Genomic DNA, 16,417 nt, shown 5'->3' with positions numbered 1-16,417 from the left:
TTTATAATCTATAGTGTACTTCTGAGAAATTACTTGTTAAATTACTTAAAGTTTTCCCTAAAGGTCTTTAACCAAAAGGATCCTTTTTTTTTTTTTTTTTTTTTTGAGACAGAGTCTGGCTCTGTCACCCAGGCTGGAGTGCAGTGGTGCGATCTCCGCTCACTGCAACCTCCGCCTCCCGGGTTCAAGCAATTCTCCTGCCTCAGCCTCCTGAGTAGCTGGGACTACAGGTGCCTGCCAACACGCCCGGCTAATTTTTTATATTTTTAGTGGAGATGGGGTTTCACCATGTTAGCCAGGATGGTCTCGATCTCCTGACCTTGTGAGCCACCCACCTCGGCCTCCCAAAGTGCTGGGATTACAGGCGTGAGCCACCGCGCCCGGCCCAGGATCCTCTTTCTTAAGAGCCATTTTTATCCTGTGGCTTTACACACCCTGCAGCATATTGGATGTTTCCCTCAGGATATAGTAACTTTATTTGAAAAGCTTGGCCGTAAAGAATGATCCAAATTACTTGGGCCTTGATGTTTGGAGGGGAATGTTGCCAGTCAATGACCATACACAGCCATGGAAAAATCTCAAAAATGCTCCCTTAGAACATCTAGCTTGGAGCGAAGCTCTGATGGCTCTTTGAGGAAAGTTAATTGTAAATGTACTTTTGAATTGCTAGATTGATTTATAACTTTAAGTCTTTTTGAGCATGATTAGATACCTGAACCCAAGGTCCCCTGATTATACTCCTAGGTCATGTCAAACAGAAGATGTAGCCCATCTCCATTTAAATAACTCCTCATTTGGTGATGAAAATCAGTTTCTTCTTCTTCCTCTTTTTTTTTTTTTTTCAGACAGGATCTCACTCTGTCTCCCAGGCTGGAGTGCAGTGTGGCCATAGCTCTCTGCAGCCTTGAACTCCTGGGCTCAGGTGATCCTCCCACCTCAGCCTCTCGAGTAGCTGTGATTACAGGCGTGCACCACCACGACTGGCTATTTTTTTATTTTTATTTTCTGTAGAGATGGGTCTCACTAGAAAATCATAGTTTCTTTTACTGTGCCTTTACTATGTATCAGAAACAGGGCCAGCATTTTGCATGCGTTATCTCTAACTCTCATAACAGCCTGTAAGGAAGTTGTTATTATCCTCTTTTAACGAATGACAGAACCGAAAGGTTAAATGATTTTGCTAAGGCCACACAGCCAGAAGGTGGAGGTTATAAGGCTCATACCTTTCCCATTAAAGCAGACTACCTTAGGCTTCATACTTGGGTTGGGTTCATAGTATCAGTGACCCGAATGCCCCTTACCCCAACTTTTTCAAATACTGGTGGTCTCAACTAGGCTTTGGAGAGAAACCGGACAACAGCCAGTTCAAGATTCAGCTCCTTGATAACTGTCCAAGGCTCAGAAGCTCTACTCTAACTGCAGGAAGACCCTCCAACTTCTTTTTAGCTTTCATCTTACTCATCTTTTAGGGGCAGCATTTAATGATATGGAATATTCTTTCTGTTACAGGAATAAAATGAAGTAAATTGTATTTAATAAAATTGTGCACACTTTCTTTTATAACCCATTTTTCCCCCAGGTCGATATTTTTACTGGGGAGCAATAGGAGTTTTCAAGCACAGCCACTCCATTATTGATTATTGATTTACCATCTGTGGTTGTGAATGAATCTGTGTAAACCAATAGAAGATTGAGGGGTTTTGTTTTTGTTTTTGTTTTTTTGAGACAGAGTTTTACTCTTGTTGTCCAGGCTGGAATGCAATGGTGTGATCTCAGCTCACCACAACCTCCGCCTCCCAGGTTCAAGCGATTCTCCTGCCTCAGCCTCCTGAGTAGCTGGGATTATAGGCATATGCCACCACACACGGCTAATTTTGTATTTTTAGTAGAGACAGGGTTTCTCCATGTTGGCCAGGTTGATCTTAAACTCCCAACCTCAGGTGATCCGCCTGCCTTAGCCTCCCAAAGTGCTGGGATTACAGGCACGAGCCACTGCACCTGGCCAGATTGAGGTTTTTACTTGCCTTTCATTAGCCTTGATAAAGGGGCCAGGAAGTGGACCACATGTGGAGAGTATAGATCCTTAGTTGCTGATGTACATATAAAACATGCATTTTGATACTGCCATGAAAATCAAAGTCCACAGGGAGTATTTCCTGGCAGAAATGTCATTATAAACATTTAAAAAAATTTTAAATTATAAATGTATTATAAAAATGACAATTTAGAACATTCTAAACCAGAATGACATTCTTTTTTCTTTCTTTTTTTTTTTAGATAGAGTCTTACTCTGTCACCCAGGCTGGAGTGCGGTGGCATCCTGTGGCTGCTCCTGCTAGGGTGTCACCATGTGTCCCCAAGCTGATGTGATGCTGTCATGTCCTGCCGGCACCTCCTTGGCCTGTACCATTTCGGGGCATGCTGGCTGACATTCCAACTGCCAGCTTCCATATCACTTGCCTGAGGCCTTTCTTTGCCTGCTGCAGCCTGCTTTGCCCACATATGTGGTAAACCAGACGTAACAGGGAATTCATGCTCCTAAAGCAGCCTTCAACCAATGACTGATGGGAGTTGGTATATAAATACCCCAGCTCCCTCCCCGCCTCAGGTAGGATGATTCAGAGGCTATTCAACACTTCCAGAATTCCTCAATGGGGGTGGGCTCTAATTCCCTTAGTAGGAACTAGCTTGGTAACACACCTTTCTGAGGGCTTTTTTTCCTTTCCTGTCTCACTTGCCCACTCTCCTACCAGTTTACTGGGATCAAACAAATGACTTGTATTTGAATCCCTTTTTCAAGGTCTGCTTCTGGGGGAACCCAAACTAAAAATGGATGGGTTATGCTTGGATCAAACTAAAACGATACAAGACTATTCTTTTGGGCTATTTTATCTTGTACCCTCATCAACAGGAGTCTTATTTCTGTAGGCTGTCAACTAAAGACATTGCCAATCCTGTTACTCAGCACTGCCTACACGAATTTCATTGTGAGAAATTTGTTCTAAAACTTACAGCTGGAAAACATTTTGCTTAGCCTGACAAGCTGGTATATTTCCTTCATTCTGGTAAAGAGAATTAGATTCCAGACATCTGTCTGTCTGTCTGTCTCCTTTTTTTCCTCTCTCTTTTCCTCCCCAGATTTGCCTTCAGGGAAGCTCAGAAGCCAATCTGGAGTCCAATAACAGTAAATATGCAGAACTTTATCCCCCACGTATGTGTGTTTCTCTTCCCTAGTCTTAATTTCATTTCATGTATATTTTCTCTGATCCTAGTTATTCATTCCCATTTGGACTTACTCGTGCTTTACTGCATGCATCTTTTTGCAAGCCGCCAATGCTCTGTGGAACTAGCTGCCATGTGAATAAGGTGTTTAAGAAGCACTTATTTAATGAATTATATTTGGATGCTAACTGTGCAAAGATACTGTTATGAAACTAGAGAAGTATAAGCCTCCCCTCCAGAGCACTTCTCACCTTGTAGGACAGTGCTTTTCCAACTCTCTGGGTAATTGTCTCCTCGGATGAAAACTTACATGGAATATATGGCAAGTCAATAAAAAGAAGCTGCTCTGGTTGCAATGTGTGAGTGAGGGGATAGGCAATCCTTTCACTCAGCTTGGGAATCCTCTTCCCCTACACCCCCTACACCCTGTCTTTTGGTCCCCCAGGCACCAGCTTCTAAACTTGAGGTCTTCGTAGAGCACTGCTTGACCAACAGCTTTAGAGACATAAGCAGGGTGTGGGCCTTTGATGCCAGAGCAGTGCTGGGGACAGCAGGTGCGCATGGAGCTGTTCTGCCGCCACCCAGAAAAGGGGGCGCTCACTGCTGCAGGCTGTCTACCCACTGAACAGGGCTGTTCTCCCCAAGTTTGCCTTATCATAGGCACTGACCTACAGGTCAGGAAGCAGCCTCGGCCAGGCACGGTGGCTCATTCCTGTAATCCCAGCACTTTGGAAGGCCAAGGTGGGCAGATCACAAGGTCAGGAGTTCAAGATCATCCTGACTAACATGGGGAAATCCTGTCTCTACTAAAAATACAAAAATTAGCTGGGCGTGGTGACACGTGCCTGTAGTCCCAGCTCCTCCGGAGGCTGAGGCAGGAGAATCGCTTGAACCCGGGAGGCAGAGGTTGCTGTGAGCCGAGATCATGCCACTGCACTCCAGTCAGTCAACAGAATGAGACTCTGTCTCAAAAAAAAAAAAAAAAAAAAAAAAAAAAAGCAGTCTCAGGGCAGGTTCCTCCCCATCCCCCTCTGTGTCACTCCATATCTCGCTGGACCCTCTTCTGACCCTCTTGACACCTTCTCAAGTCCCCTCCTCAAACCTGGTGTGGATGGGCAGGAGCAGGCTGGGACAGAGGTGAAGAGCCAGGGGCTGGCTCGGCGGGGGAGGCGAGTGTATAAGGAGACAGGCCTCTGGCTCTGCCTCGTTTTCTGGAAGCTATCAGTCCTAAGCTTAGACACCAATATACCCCCCACCCCCAGCCCACACTGTTTGTCTAATAAGGAAACCTTTTTGACCTAGCCAGTTAAAAGTCCCGGCCCTTCACCTCATTACTGCCAAGCCCAGAACTAAAGAGGTGAAAGCTGGCAGCCTTGGGCTGCCTTCAACTTGGCAACTGCCCCTCCGGGTCTGTGTCTCAAAGTCCCAGCCTTTCAATAGGGCTGTGTTTTCAATCCTGCTTAAACAAAGCTGCACGGTCTCCCTCCTGGGCCTGAGCTCGCCGTTCTCATCTTTCTATGGGGGATTAAGGGCTGCTCTCTTGTTTGGGTGTCACTCTGCCTTTGAACCACTGTGGCTTCATCTGGTTTCAGGCTCAGCTTCCTGCCAGGAAGTGGATTTACCTCTGATTTGTTGTTACTCTCTCTGCAGGATGATGCTGAGGGGAGTGAGTTCCTTTCTCCCCAGACACCACGACCAGCTCCCCCCTTCCACTTCCCTCCACAGCTCTCCAGCTTGAGCCCTTGACATAGCTCACAGCTACCTCCTCTTCTTGTGGAAATCTCCTCTCACACAGGGAAAGCAGAGACTCTAAAGATAGGGGAGCCCCAGGTTGGCTCACTGGGGTTGCGGGGCAGGTTGGAGGTGAGGGAGCTGGAGCTGGAGCTGCCTGAGAGACTGAAAGTGCACCTGCCAGGGCTGTGGAGGAAGGTCCTGGATTGAGTCGGAGCTGCTTTGGGTCTCTCTGGGGTGGCAGCCTGGAGCTATTCTCACTCTCTTCCTGAAAACTCCAGAAAACAGATGAGAAAGATACTTCTGCCCTGGATGCTAAGCTTAGACTGGAAACCAGATCTCTTGAATACAAACCTAGAGACATTTTTACCTTCTCTGTGGGGGGCGGGGGTGTGTGTGTAAGAGATAGAGAGAGAGAGGTAGGAAGGAGAACAAAGGTCAGGTGATTTTAGGTGCACTGACATCCAGGCAGAGGAAGAAGATTCTTCCTGGAGGGAAGCCAGTTGCTCTACTCTGAGACAGATCAAGAGAAATATCAAAGTATAATTAGGTTGGCATTGGACGCCATGTGCTGAAAGCAGTAGTTCGGTGGCCTACAAAATAACCTCGGTTTTATTAATAACTAGGGGAGGGTGAGTTGTGGTGGTGAGAATCCACAGTGGCCCCTATTTCTGGAAATCCAGCTCAGGGGTCTGCGGGCGGAGTTGTTCCTGGATTCTTTCTAGATCTCAGGGGAGAGAAGCTAAAGAGCGGGGTGATCTTGCCCTGGGAGAGATACCATCTCCGGATGAAGACAGGTGTGTTTTTGTGTTTGCTTGTTTTATTTTATGTGCCATCCTCCTACACTACCAGTTAGAGGAGAAAACTGCGCTCCAAAACTGGGAGTCAAGAGTCTGAGGGGCACTGAGATTGAGCCAGGTGTGCATGGGTGTGGGGGGACTGATAGAAAAAGGCTCCAAACATCCTTACGGGAGGAGGAGGATGGTGTAATGCAGCTAAATGCCAACGGCAAAAGAGCTGAAAGGGAGGTGTAGCTCCAGCGGACAGAGGCAAAGAGAAAGCCCTGGGCCGGCGCCTGCAAACACCACCCTCCAGGGCCTGGCCCTCCCCTGTGTGCCCTGTTGTGGGCCTCAAAGGGCGCTGGCCCAGGCCCTGTCTGCCATTCCCCTCACAAAGCCCGGGTTGTGTTCTTGGCAGGGCTGGGCCTCCCTGCCATTGAGATCCCGGCTGGGGCTGCCTGCCCTGGGAGCCTCCCTTCCCAGCCAGAGGCCCTGGATTTGTCCAAGTGCCAATACCTAATGAGGAGCTCATTTGAATCCATGCAAAGTACCAGGGAGCAAGGAGACATGCTAATTAAAGTGATTGCTGTTCTTTAATTAAGCAATAATTCCCCCAAAGAGGGCATTATCATGCAAATAGAGCCCTCTTGGGTGAGATAAGGGCTTTGGGCAACAGCTGAGGTCTGTTAATAAGGCCCCTGAGCATCAGAAGGCAGGCATCCAGAATGCCCCATTGAGCTGGGTGATAGAGCAAGGGAAATAATCATCCCTGTGCCGCGCTGCCTTTTGTCTCTCCAGGCTTTGGCTGCGGAGCTGTGGGAGGCAGGGACCCTGCACCCCCTGCTGTTCCTTTCCCTTCCTCTCCCTTTGCCTTCTCTCCAAGAAATGTTTTCAGAGCTGTGTGAGGTGGAGAGGTTTGTAGGACAATGTCTAGTTTGGCCCTTCACACAATCGATGTCCCAATTATCAGAGCATCAGCCCAGAAGGGTTGGAATGGGGCCTCCTGAATGTTCATAAACAAGGAAGATGCTGCAAGAGGCTGAGCTCCGTTGGGCCACTGTAATAAAACGGAAAGAGCACTGAAATGAGCCATCGACCTGGGTGACTGTGGACAAGCCACTTTCCCTCCTCAAGACTCAGTTTCCTCATCTTTAGAATGGGTTGCTAGTAACTACCTGACACAGTTATCATGTGAGTAAATGACTGTGAACGCGTAGGGTATTGAAACCCATGGTTCCCAACCTGGAATGATTTTTGCCCACAGAGGAAGGCTGCCAGATAAAATATATTTTGATATCTTTATTTGCTAAATCTGACAGCCTTACCCCAGAGGACACTGGTAATGTCTAGAGATATTTTGTCACAACTGGGGGAGTGGGTGCTACTGGCATCTAGTGCGGGGAGGGCCAGGGCTGCTGCTAAACGTTCTCTACTACTCAAGAGAGTCCCCATAACACAGAATTACCTGGCCTGAAATATCAATAGTGCTGAGCTTAAAAAACTCTGACCTAGGCCGGGCACGGTGGCTCACGCCTGTAATCCCAGCACTTTGGGAGGCCGAGGCGGGTGGATCACAAGGTCAGGAGATTGAGATCATCCTGCCTAACACGGTGAAACCCCGTCTCTACTAAAAATACAAAAAAAACCCCACAAAAAAAACAAACAAAAAAAACTTCTGACAACTACCTGAGTTAGATGAAAAAATACATAAACAGATAGTAGATTTTCTGGAGCAGGACCATAGTAGAATGGTTCTAAATCCCCTAAGTTACTTCTCTTTTCTTGAAAGAAAAGGTTTTAAATAGGCTAGGCATCCCGTGGCTCAAGCCTGTAATCCCAGTGCCTTGGGATGCTGAGGCAGGAGTATTACTTGAGGCCAGGAATTTGGGACCAGCCTGGGCAACACAGACTCCCATTTCTAACAAAAATAAAAAAGAGAGAGAAAATTAGCCAGGCATGGTGGTGGGTGCCTGTGGTCCTAGCTCCTCAGGAGGCTGTGGCAGGCAGATCACTTCAGACCAGGCATTTGAGGCTGCAGTGAGCCATGATCATGCCACTGCACTCCAGCCTGGCCACAGAGTGAGACCCAGTCTCTAAAAATAAAATAAAATAAAATTTTAAAATAAACAAATCATGGAACAGACTGAGGCTCAGTGGCACACTGATACTGGCAGTCCCATGTGAGAAGCAAGACCAAAGAACACGCTGGCAAGGTCTAAGTTGGTTATGAGTCCAGAGACATACACAAAGCCAGCTGTGACATAAGGGGAAGGTGACTCTTCATGCAGAGAAGAGAGCCCTGGCAGAGGCACCAGGGCCCAGCGTTGAGGGCAGAGCGAGGCAGTTGAGAGCAGGTGTCAATGACTCGCGTACTGTGAAGCTGAGAGTACAAGAGGAAACTATACTCCTACTTTACCTTTGACAGTAACAGTACTCACATAACTAACACCTATGGTGAGCGTGTTGCTCTAATTCTCACAACAGCCTAGGAGAAAGGTGCTATGATTATCCCCATTTTGAAGATAAGGACATTGCAACATGGGAAAGATAAATAACCTGCCCATGGCTACATACCTAGTAAGAGCCAGGATTTCAACCAAGGCAGCATCTGAAGGCCGCACAGCTGCAGAACCACGTCTGGGAAAAGGAGACTTCTCCAGTGATCACAGATCTTGATATACACTCATTCTGCAGCATGGGAGTTAGACCCTCAGCAAAGGGCCTGCTATATCTGCCTAGCTGTGGGGTAGGTCTCCAAGTGGTGTCTGCATTTGGGACATCCATCGCTCGACTTTTGCGTCCCTAGACAGACAGCTAGAGGGCAAAGCCACCAAGTGCGGAAGGGAGTTGCCAAGCCTGGCTTTGTCACTCACAGCTGACTCATTTGCTGAGTATTGGCTGGTCTTCTCCCCTGGCGCTGGGGTGGGGGTTGTTTGGTGCTTCCAGAGCTGCCTTTGTAATGGTCTGTGTCTTAGGTAAGGCTGGTGTGTGGCTCAGGGGGTGGCAGAGGCAGAAAGTCAACAAACCGGGCAGTCCAGCCAGGGTGAAAGCCAAACCTCCTGCTCCCAGGAATCTTGGCCCCTTTTCAATTTTGTGTTCACTCCCAGCAAAATAAATGTTTTGTGTTACAAGGAGACGGAGATAGTATCTCATCAGCCCTACTAGTTTAGCACTGCCTCTGCCAACCTCTCACTCTACATTTGGCAGGGGGAACGAGCGAGGAGAAAAACAGGACCAGGTTCTGTTTGCAAAATATTTTCACCAGTCAAAAAACTGCCGGGGTTGTGAATATTAAATAAACCCTGACTCATGCAGACATATACCTTGCTTTGCTTTGCTGATAGGTGGGGTAACAGACAGCGTTACGTTACTTTAGAAGTGACAGCTCTAACATTCTGCAGACTTCTCAAAACTGCTCTGGCTTTTTCTGAACAAAGAACAATCCACAAAAACGCCCATGGTTTGCAGTGCATAGGAGTCTGTTTACAGGATCACAGACTCGCCCTCTCTAAAGGGACCGGGTGAGATCATCCATTTAATCACCTTCCACCTCCAGGTGGGGCTGGGCGGCCCAAAGGTCTTCCGCCAGAGGGTTTAGTGAGAGCATGGCCCAAGTCTCAGGCCCCTGTAGTGAGTTCCCTAAGGGCCGGCTCCATTTTTTCCATTGCAGAATTTATAAGTGGGATTGAAATGAGAGCATAGTGTTGCTTTGCCAGGAACAAAGATTGTCAGTGTGTTTCAGTCACTAACCTAAGACACCATAATATAAGCCAGCCCCCCAACCCCCACCTCTAGCCAGTCCCGCAGTAAAACAGTTCACCTAAGAATGAAAATAGTAGTAGTGTAGTGAACACTGACATTGAGCTTACTACTTCCAAGACACTGTTCTAATCCTCACCGCCGCGAGGCAGGCAGTAGCGTTACCGTCATTTTGCAGAGAGGAACTTGCCTAGTTTCCCTATTCCTAACTCAGGCGAGGTTCCCACCCTACCCCTTAGCTTCCTGTGAGTCTATAGATTGTCCTTCCCATTCTTCATGAGAACAGTTTCTTCCATTAGTCTTGAAACAGTGGAAACCAACCCTTTCTTTCTTTTTTTTTTTTTAATTTGAGACGGAGTCTCGTTCCGTAGCCCAGGCTGGAGGACAGTGGTGTGATCTCAGCTCACTGTAACCTCCGCCTCCTGGGTTCCAGTGATTCTCCTTCCTCAGCCTCCTGAGTAGCCGGGATTACTGGTGCCCACCACCACGCCCAGCTAATTTTTGTATTTTTAGTAGAGACAGGGTTTCGCCATGTTGGCCAGGCTGGTCTGGAATTCCTGACCTCAAGTGATCCACCTGCCTCGGCCTCCCACAGTGCTGGGATTGCAGGCATGAGCCACCACACCTGGCCAATTTTATTTTTTTTACCAACCATCAGGCTCCATGACTTTGGGGACTGTGTGTACCCTGTAGAGCTCATGAGGCCCATCCCCTGCCTCCATGCGTGAGGATGGTATAGAGAAGACTGGTCCTTATTCTACTTTTCCCTCTCACTTGTCAGCGTCTTGGCTCCTGGCCACAAGGCATGGAACCTTTAGGGCCCCCTCCAGATACAGAATTCAGCACCTGTAATCCCAGCTACTCTGGAGGCTGAGACAGGAGAATCACTTGAACCCAGGAGGCAGAGGTTGCAGTGAGCAGAGATCACGCCATTGCACTCCAGCCTGGGCAACAGTGCAAGACTCCGTCTCAAAAAACAAAAAAAGAAAAAAAAGGAAAATTATCTCACTCTGGAAAAGATTCCAAAGTCCCAATATTTCATGTTGGTTTGGTTTTTTTCTTAGTGCTCAACACCCCCACCTCCATTCCTCCGTCTAGGGTAAGGCCCCACTGCCACCTCCCTCTGGCATTTGTGAGCACAGCATCTCCTCAGGCACAGTCCTTTAATCAAGGTGGAAGCCCTTTGTGAAGGGGCGGTGGAGAAGCTGGGCTGGTAATGGCTCAGTGATGAGCTTTTGACAAATCCATGAAATGAATGGAACAGCGGGTGGGAAAAGAGGTGTTCCCCAGTGCAGGCGGGGTCTGAGAAGGATGGGAGGAGACATGTGAGCAGGCCCTTCTGCAGGTCTTCCCATGCCCCCTCCGACTCTGGGACCATTCACACAGGTCATAAGCTGCTACTCTCAGCCCCTAGAGCTCTTGCTGGTCACCAGGGAAATTACTGACTTTGGGACAAGCTGTGAAAAGTGGCTGGACCTTAAGTGTTAGTAGCACAGAGAGTCAAGTGCCTGCTGTGAGCCGAAAGATGAAAAGTCAAGATCCCCAAAATTGAGGGACCTACTAGAGTATCTGAAAATCTGCTGCTGCATAGGGATCTCCTTAGATCCCCGGAGAACTAATTCTAAAGCTTTTCTCCATTATTGACACCTTAGGTTGAATTCCTTCACTCAAGTCTTTTCAGTCTGAAAACATGCAGAAAAGGCTATGACCAGTTTACAGTTATGACCAGGAGAAACCGTGAGAAAATTGCTGTCTTTTCCTCCATTCCACTCCACTCATTGAAGAAGGCAATCCTTGATGCAAGGAGGCAAGGAATGGTTGGTAACAACTTTTGTTTTGTTTTGTTTTGTTTTGTTTTGAGATGGAGTTTCACTCTTGCTGCCCAGGCTGGAGTGCAGTGGCGCAATCTTGGCTCACTGCAAACTCCGTCTCCCGGGTTCAAACGTTGTCCTGCCTCAGCCTCCCAAGTAGCTGGGATTACAGGCGTACGCCACCATGCCCGGCTAATTTTTTTTTTGTATTTAGTAGAGATGGGGGTTTCACCATGTTGGTCAGACTGGTCTTGAATTCCTGACCTCAGGTGATCCACCCACCTCAGGCTCCCAAAGTGTGGGATTACAGGCGTGAGCCACCATGCCTGGTGGGTGGGTAACAACTTTGTAACAGCACATCCACGAGGAATGGATTGAAGGGGAAGGGAAATGGCCCTAAGTTTAAGTTTTCTCCATCCCTGCCACCTTCCCTGTAAACGTCCCTTATTCGGGTATCTCGTTCCTCTGTGTGTGTACTCTCCCTACTTAGTTTCCCCCCTTTTCTGACATAAATGTGAATGGAACGTCTATATCCAAACTACTGTGAGAAGATGTCTGAGTCCATTAGAGCTGCTACAACAAAATACCTTACACTGGGTAATTTCTAAACAGCAGGAATTCATTGCTCACGGTTCTGGAGGCTAGGAAGTCTACAATCAAAGCACCAGCAGATTTGGTGTTGGGTGAGGGCTCATGATCTGCTTCAGAGATGGTACCTCTTTCTGTGTCTTCGCATGGCAGAAGAGTAAAGAAAGCTCACTTGAGCCTCTACTCCTACTCATGAGGGTGGAGCCTTCATAGCTTAATCCCTTCCCAGAGGCCCTTACGTCTTCACACTATCACACTGAATATTAGGTTCTGACACATGAATTTAGCGGGGAACACCAACATTCAGACCATCGCAGAAGGGCAGGCCAAGGCAGGAGCCACTAGCTTCTTTAGTCTCCTACCCCTGCCCCAAGATGCCAGAGTTCCAGGCACTCCTCTCATGGTGTCCTCTTCCTGCCCATGCCCGGTCCAGCCTCTCTCTGGCCCCCAGGGAAGGGATACAGCTGAGATGGAGGCAGAGAGTCAGTAGCGTGGTTTCCATTTTTTCCAGGAAATTTGGTCCCCAGGACCCCCAGAATGGGACAGACAGTAACTGGGGAACAGGCAGGTAGTAAATAAGCTGGTCAAAGATCTGGCCAAGGGGAGAGAGAAGATGAGGCACAGAAGAGGGAAAGTGGGAAGCGTGAGGCTAGTATGAGGACATGATTTTGGGGAAGACACAGGAGCCTGACTCCAGAGGGCTCAGTGCAGAGCCATTGTCTTTTTTTATTCTTATTTTTTATTTTTCTTGAGATGGAGTCTCACTCTGTTGCCCAGGCTGGAGTGCAGTGGCATGACCTCGGCTCACTGTAAACTCCACTTCTGGCTTCAAGTGATTCTCCTGCCTCAGCCTCCTGAGTAGCTGGGATTAGAAATGCGTGCCACCGCACCTGGTTAATTTTGTATTTTTAGTAGAGACGGGGTTTGCCATGTTGGCCAGCTGGTCTCGAACTCCTGGCCTCAAGTAATCTGCCCACCTTGGCCTCTCAAAGTGCTAGGGTTATAGGCGTGAGCTACTGTGCCAGACCCAGAACCATTGTCTTTGAAGGGCTGTCAGCATCGATGCTATTTATAAGTAATTAATTTTTTTCTTTTTTTTTTAAATAGATAAATAGAGATAAGGGTCTTGCTACATTGCCCAGGCTGATCTCAAACTCTTGGGCTCAAGTAATTAGCCTGCTTGAGCCTCCCAAAGTGCTAGGATTATAGGCGCCAAAGCGATGGGCCAAGAGAAGAGGAAACACTTGGTTAGAAAATGTAAAAGCAAAACTAGTAACAGATTCAAGAGATGTTCATGTTCTTTGAATATATGTATGTATGTGTTTATTTTGTTGACAAGCACTTACATAAGCATGGGCCAAGCTTATCTTAATCCTCATACATCTTCTAAAGCTATGGCATTTATGAATAAGTATCAATTTGTAGAACAAATATTCTCCATATTACTAATATGTAATAGATGACACTACAAATCAGTAATTCATGTGTGTTCAAACTTTCACTGCTAATGCATGATAGTTGCTAACAACTGAAAAAATAAGAGAAAATTTTGACCTATGGGGTAGAATTCGCAATGATTTTTACCACAATGATGATGGTGATGAGAAAAATAATAACAGTTGATTTTTATATTGATTATGCACTTGTTAAATGTATAATAAATAATTAGTTATTGTTGGTTATGTCTGGGCCAAGTACTTTATATGCATTATTTCACCTAATCCTCAGAACAGATATAGAAAATAGGTACTTGGCCGGGCGTGATGGCTCACGCCTGTAATCCCAGCACTTCGGGAGGCTGAGGTGGGCGGATCACGAGGTCAAGAGATCAAGACCATCCTGGCTAACACAGTGAAACCCCGTCTCTACTAAAAATACAAAAAATTTAGCCGGGCGTGGTGGCAGGACCTGTAGTCCCAGCTACTCAGGAGGCTGAGGCAGGAGAATGGCCTGAACCTGGGAGGCGGAGCTTGCAGTGAGCCGAGATCATGCTGCTGTACTCCAGCCTGGGCGACAGAGCAAGACTCCGTCTCAAAAAAAAAAAAAAAAAAGAAAAAAAATAGGTACTATTGCGGTCTTTCTTTTTTTTTTTTCTTTTTTTTTGAGACAGGGTCTCACTCTGTTGCCTAGGCTGAAATGCAGTGGTGCAATCACGGCTCACTGTAGCCTTAAACTCCTGGGCTTGAGATCCTTTTGCCTTAGCCTCCTGAGTAGCTGGGACTACAGGTGCACATCACCATGCCTGGCTAATTTTGAAAGTCTTTGTAAAGATAAGGTTTCACTACATTGCCCAGGCAGGCCTAAACTACTGGCCTCAAGCAATCCTCCTGCCTCAGCACCCCCAAAGTGCTGGGATTATAGGCTTGAGCCACCGCTACACCTATTACTGTTTCTTAGATGAGAAAATTGATGCACAAAGCCCGTTAAGTGATTTGTCCAAGATGCGAGTTAGTTTTAATAGCATTCCTTGCTTCTGATACAGAAAACATTCACAATTGATAAGGAACTGCAGGTGTGGAAACCAAGCTGATGAATAATAATGATGCCCATTATGAGTGAAGCACAGTACCAGGTGCATTTTATACATCTTAAATCCTCAAAACAACCTGGCAGCCTACGGAGCATTTACACCTGTTTTACTGGTGAGGCAATCTGCCCAACTTCCTACAGCTTTTATGGACAATGGACCAAACGGAAGACCTCTGCTACCTCCAGGGACTGGTCATTATATCCAAATCTTGTTGGTCCAACCTGCACTAGGGCTGTTAAAGTTGTCAGAACTTGCTCTAACAATGCCAGCCCCTTAGAGACTCTGACAGACTGTAGTTCATTTTTCCTTTGGAGAGGAAGAAGAGAAATTCTACCATGGAGACTTAGTGATTGGCCCAAGTCCACACCGCAGACAGGAGGATAATGAGGGAGCTGGGATAAATTATACTGGACAGGTTCCCCAATTCTCAGCTTGGTTTTTTTTCTATGAGACCATCCAGCCTCGAATAACTCATTCGTTAGCTCCCTATCCTTTGCAAATATCCCCAACTCCTTGCCATTCTCTTTCAGGCCCTTTGCTTTCTTTCATATCCCAGACAGGGGCTTCTTTGCCACATGTACCCTAATGACAGGGAAGGTAGCATTGTGTCTGCTTAGCGCCGGGCTCCTGTACAGGCCTTTCTCTTTCTTGTAAAAGGATCTCCACATTCTTTGCTAGTGCAAAGAAGATGTGGAAAGTCACTTTCTCCTGACCTGGTATATGGGTAAATCAATCTAGCATCACAAACCCAGTAACAGAGTTAGGTGATCTGTGTGTAATGGGTTTAGGCAGTGAGTCTCCGGAGCTTAGCCAGTTCAGCATTAAAAAAGCCATAGAAATCCCTCTCTCCGTGAAATCCTCTTGCACACAATTCAGGAAATGTACAAGACAGTGAGAATACAGTCAACCTATTGGAATTTCTTTTTCAAAGACAAAAATAGATTGCAAAGGAAAATTGTTGATTGCCAACCTTCCAGCCTTGTCAGGAGAGTTATCCTGCAGTCAGTCACTAGATATAAAATTCCTAAGGCCTGGGGGATGGTCAGGTAATTTAATACCATGTCAATATTAAGTTACATCATAAATAATTGGAACTTCCTGAATATTTAACAAGAACTTTGTTGTGTAAATTTGGAAATCATCCAAACTGAGACAACTGACTTACGTTATTGTTTAGCCCTCTGGGTCTAACTCATTGTGGGAGTTTAGTTGTTTTGAACTTTGGTCTTTTTAGCAGAGAGTAGAAAGAAAGGAGTTAAACCAATTGACTTTTAGATAGTCAGTTTCCCTTCCTTTTTTGGTTTTAAATTGATTATTGCTTTTTTCTCATGTAAATAAGATCAAATAAAAATCCAAAGTCATAACCAGGAGAGAAATGTGTGAAATCGCTGTTTAGTTTGCAAGCCTTTAGCAGACTAAGTCAGCTTGGTGATGACCAACTTTGACCACTCTTGCAGTTGCTAAATGGGCACTTTCTGACATTTGCTACAACTATCAGATCATTTCTAGTCCAAGAATATTCTAGAGGCTCATAATGCTCATTTGAGTTGGCATCAAATTCGAGACAATAAGATTTGAGTTTCTTCTGGATGGGAATCTGTAATTAAGGTTTCATAAACCATGAGACATAGTACAAATATAAAGATTAATTATTATTATTGTCACCTAAAGAATAAAATCCCAAGTTCTTATCTACCATTCAAACCCTCTCCCATGCAGCCTCATCCTATCTTACTAACACTGTCTCCCATTGCTTCTCCCAATCCCTCCTTGGCAATGGTCTCCACCTTTTTACTTCTCTCTCAGTATTTCCCAGCTTCTAGACTTAGGCTAAGTTCTCCTTCCTCCTTGAAGCCTTCCTTCCTCTACTTCAGTTGCAAGTTATTTCTGAAGCTACCATTTACTGAGCTCCTACTCCATGTCAGGTACTGTGCTAGAAATGTGATGCATTATTTCATTTAACTCTTGAAAGGTAGATGTAACTTTCACATTAAATT

The 16,417-nt window shown here is 46.4% G+C and overlaps 1 long non-coding RNA gene across 1 annotated transcript; it reads right to left on the bottom strand.

The window, feature by feature from the left end:
* Positions 1 to 2,277: 2,277 nt before the first annotated feature.
* LOC144334489 (uncharacterized) lies at positions 2,278 to 10,522 on the bottom strand. Its single transcript, XR_013404372.1, has 2 exons — positions 8,307 to 10,522; positions 2,278 to 6,789 (listed from the first exon to the last, which is right to left on the bottom strand). It is a non-coding gene; the product is annotated as an uncharacterized LOC144334489 (long non-coding RNA).
* Positions 10,523 to 16,417: the final 5,895 nt, after the last annotated feature.

This window comes from Macaca mulatta, chromosome 14 (assembly GCF_049350105.2).
Source record: "Macaca mulatta isolate MMU2019108-1 chromosome 14, T2T-MMU8v2.0, whole genome shotgun sequence".
Lineage (NCBI taxonomy): Eukaryota > Metazoa > Chordata > Mammalia > Primates > Cercopithecidae > Macaca > Macaca mulatta.
Note: the sequence above shows the minus strand (reverse complement) of the source record. Positions and strands in the feature narration are given on the sequence as shown.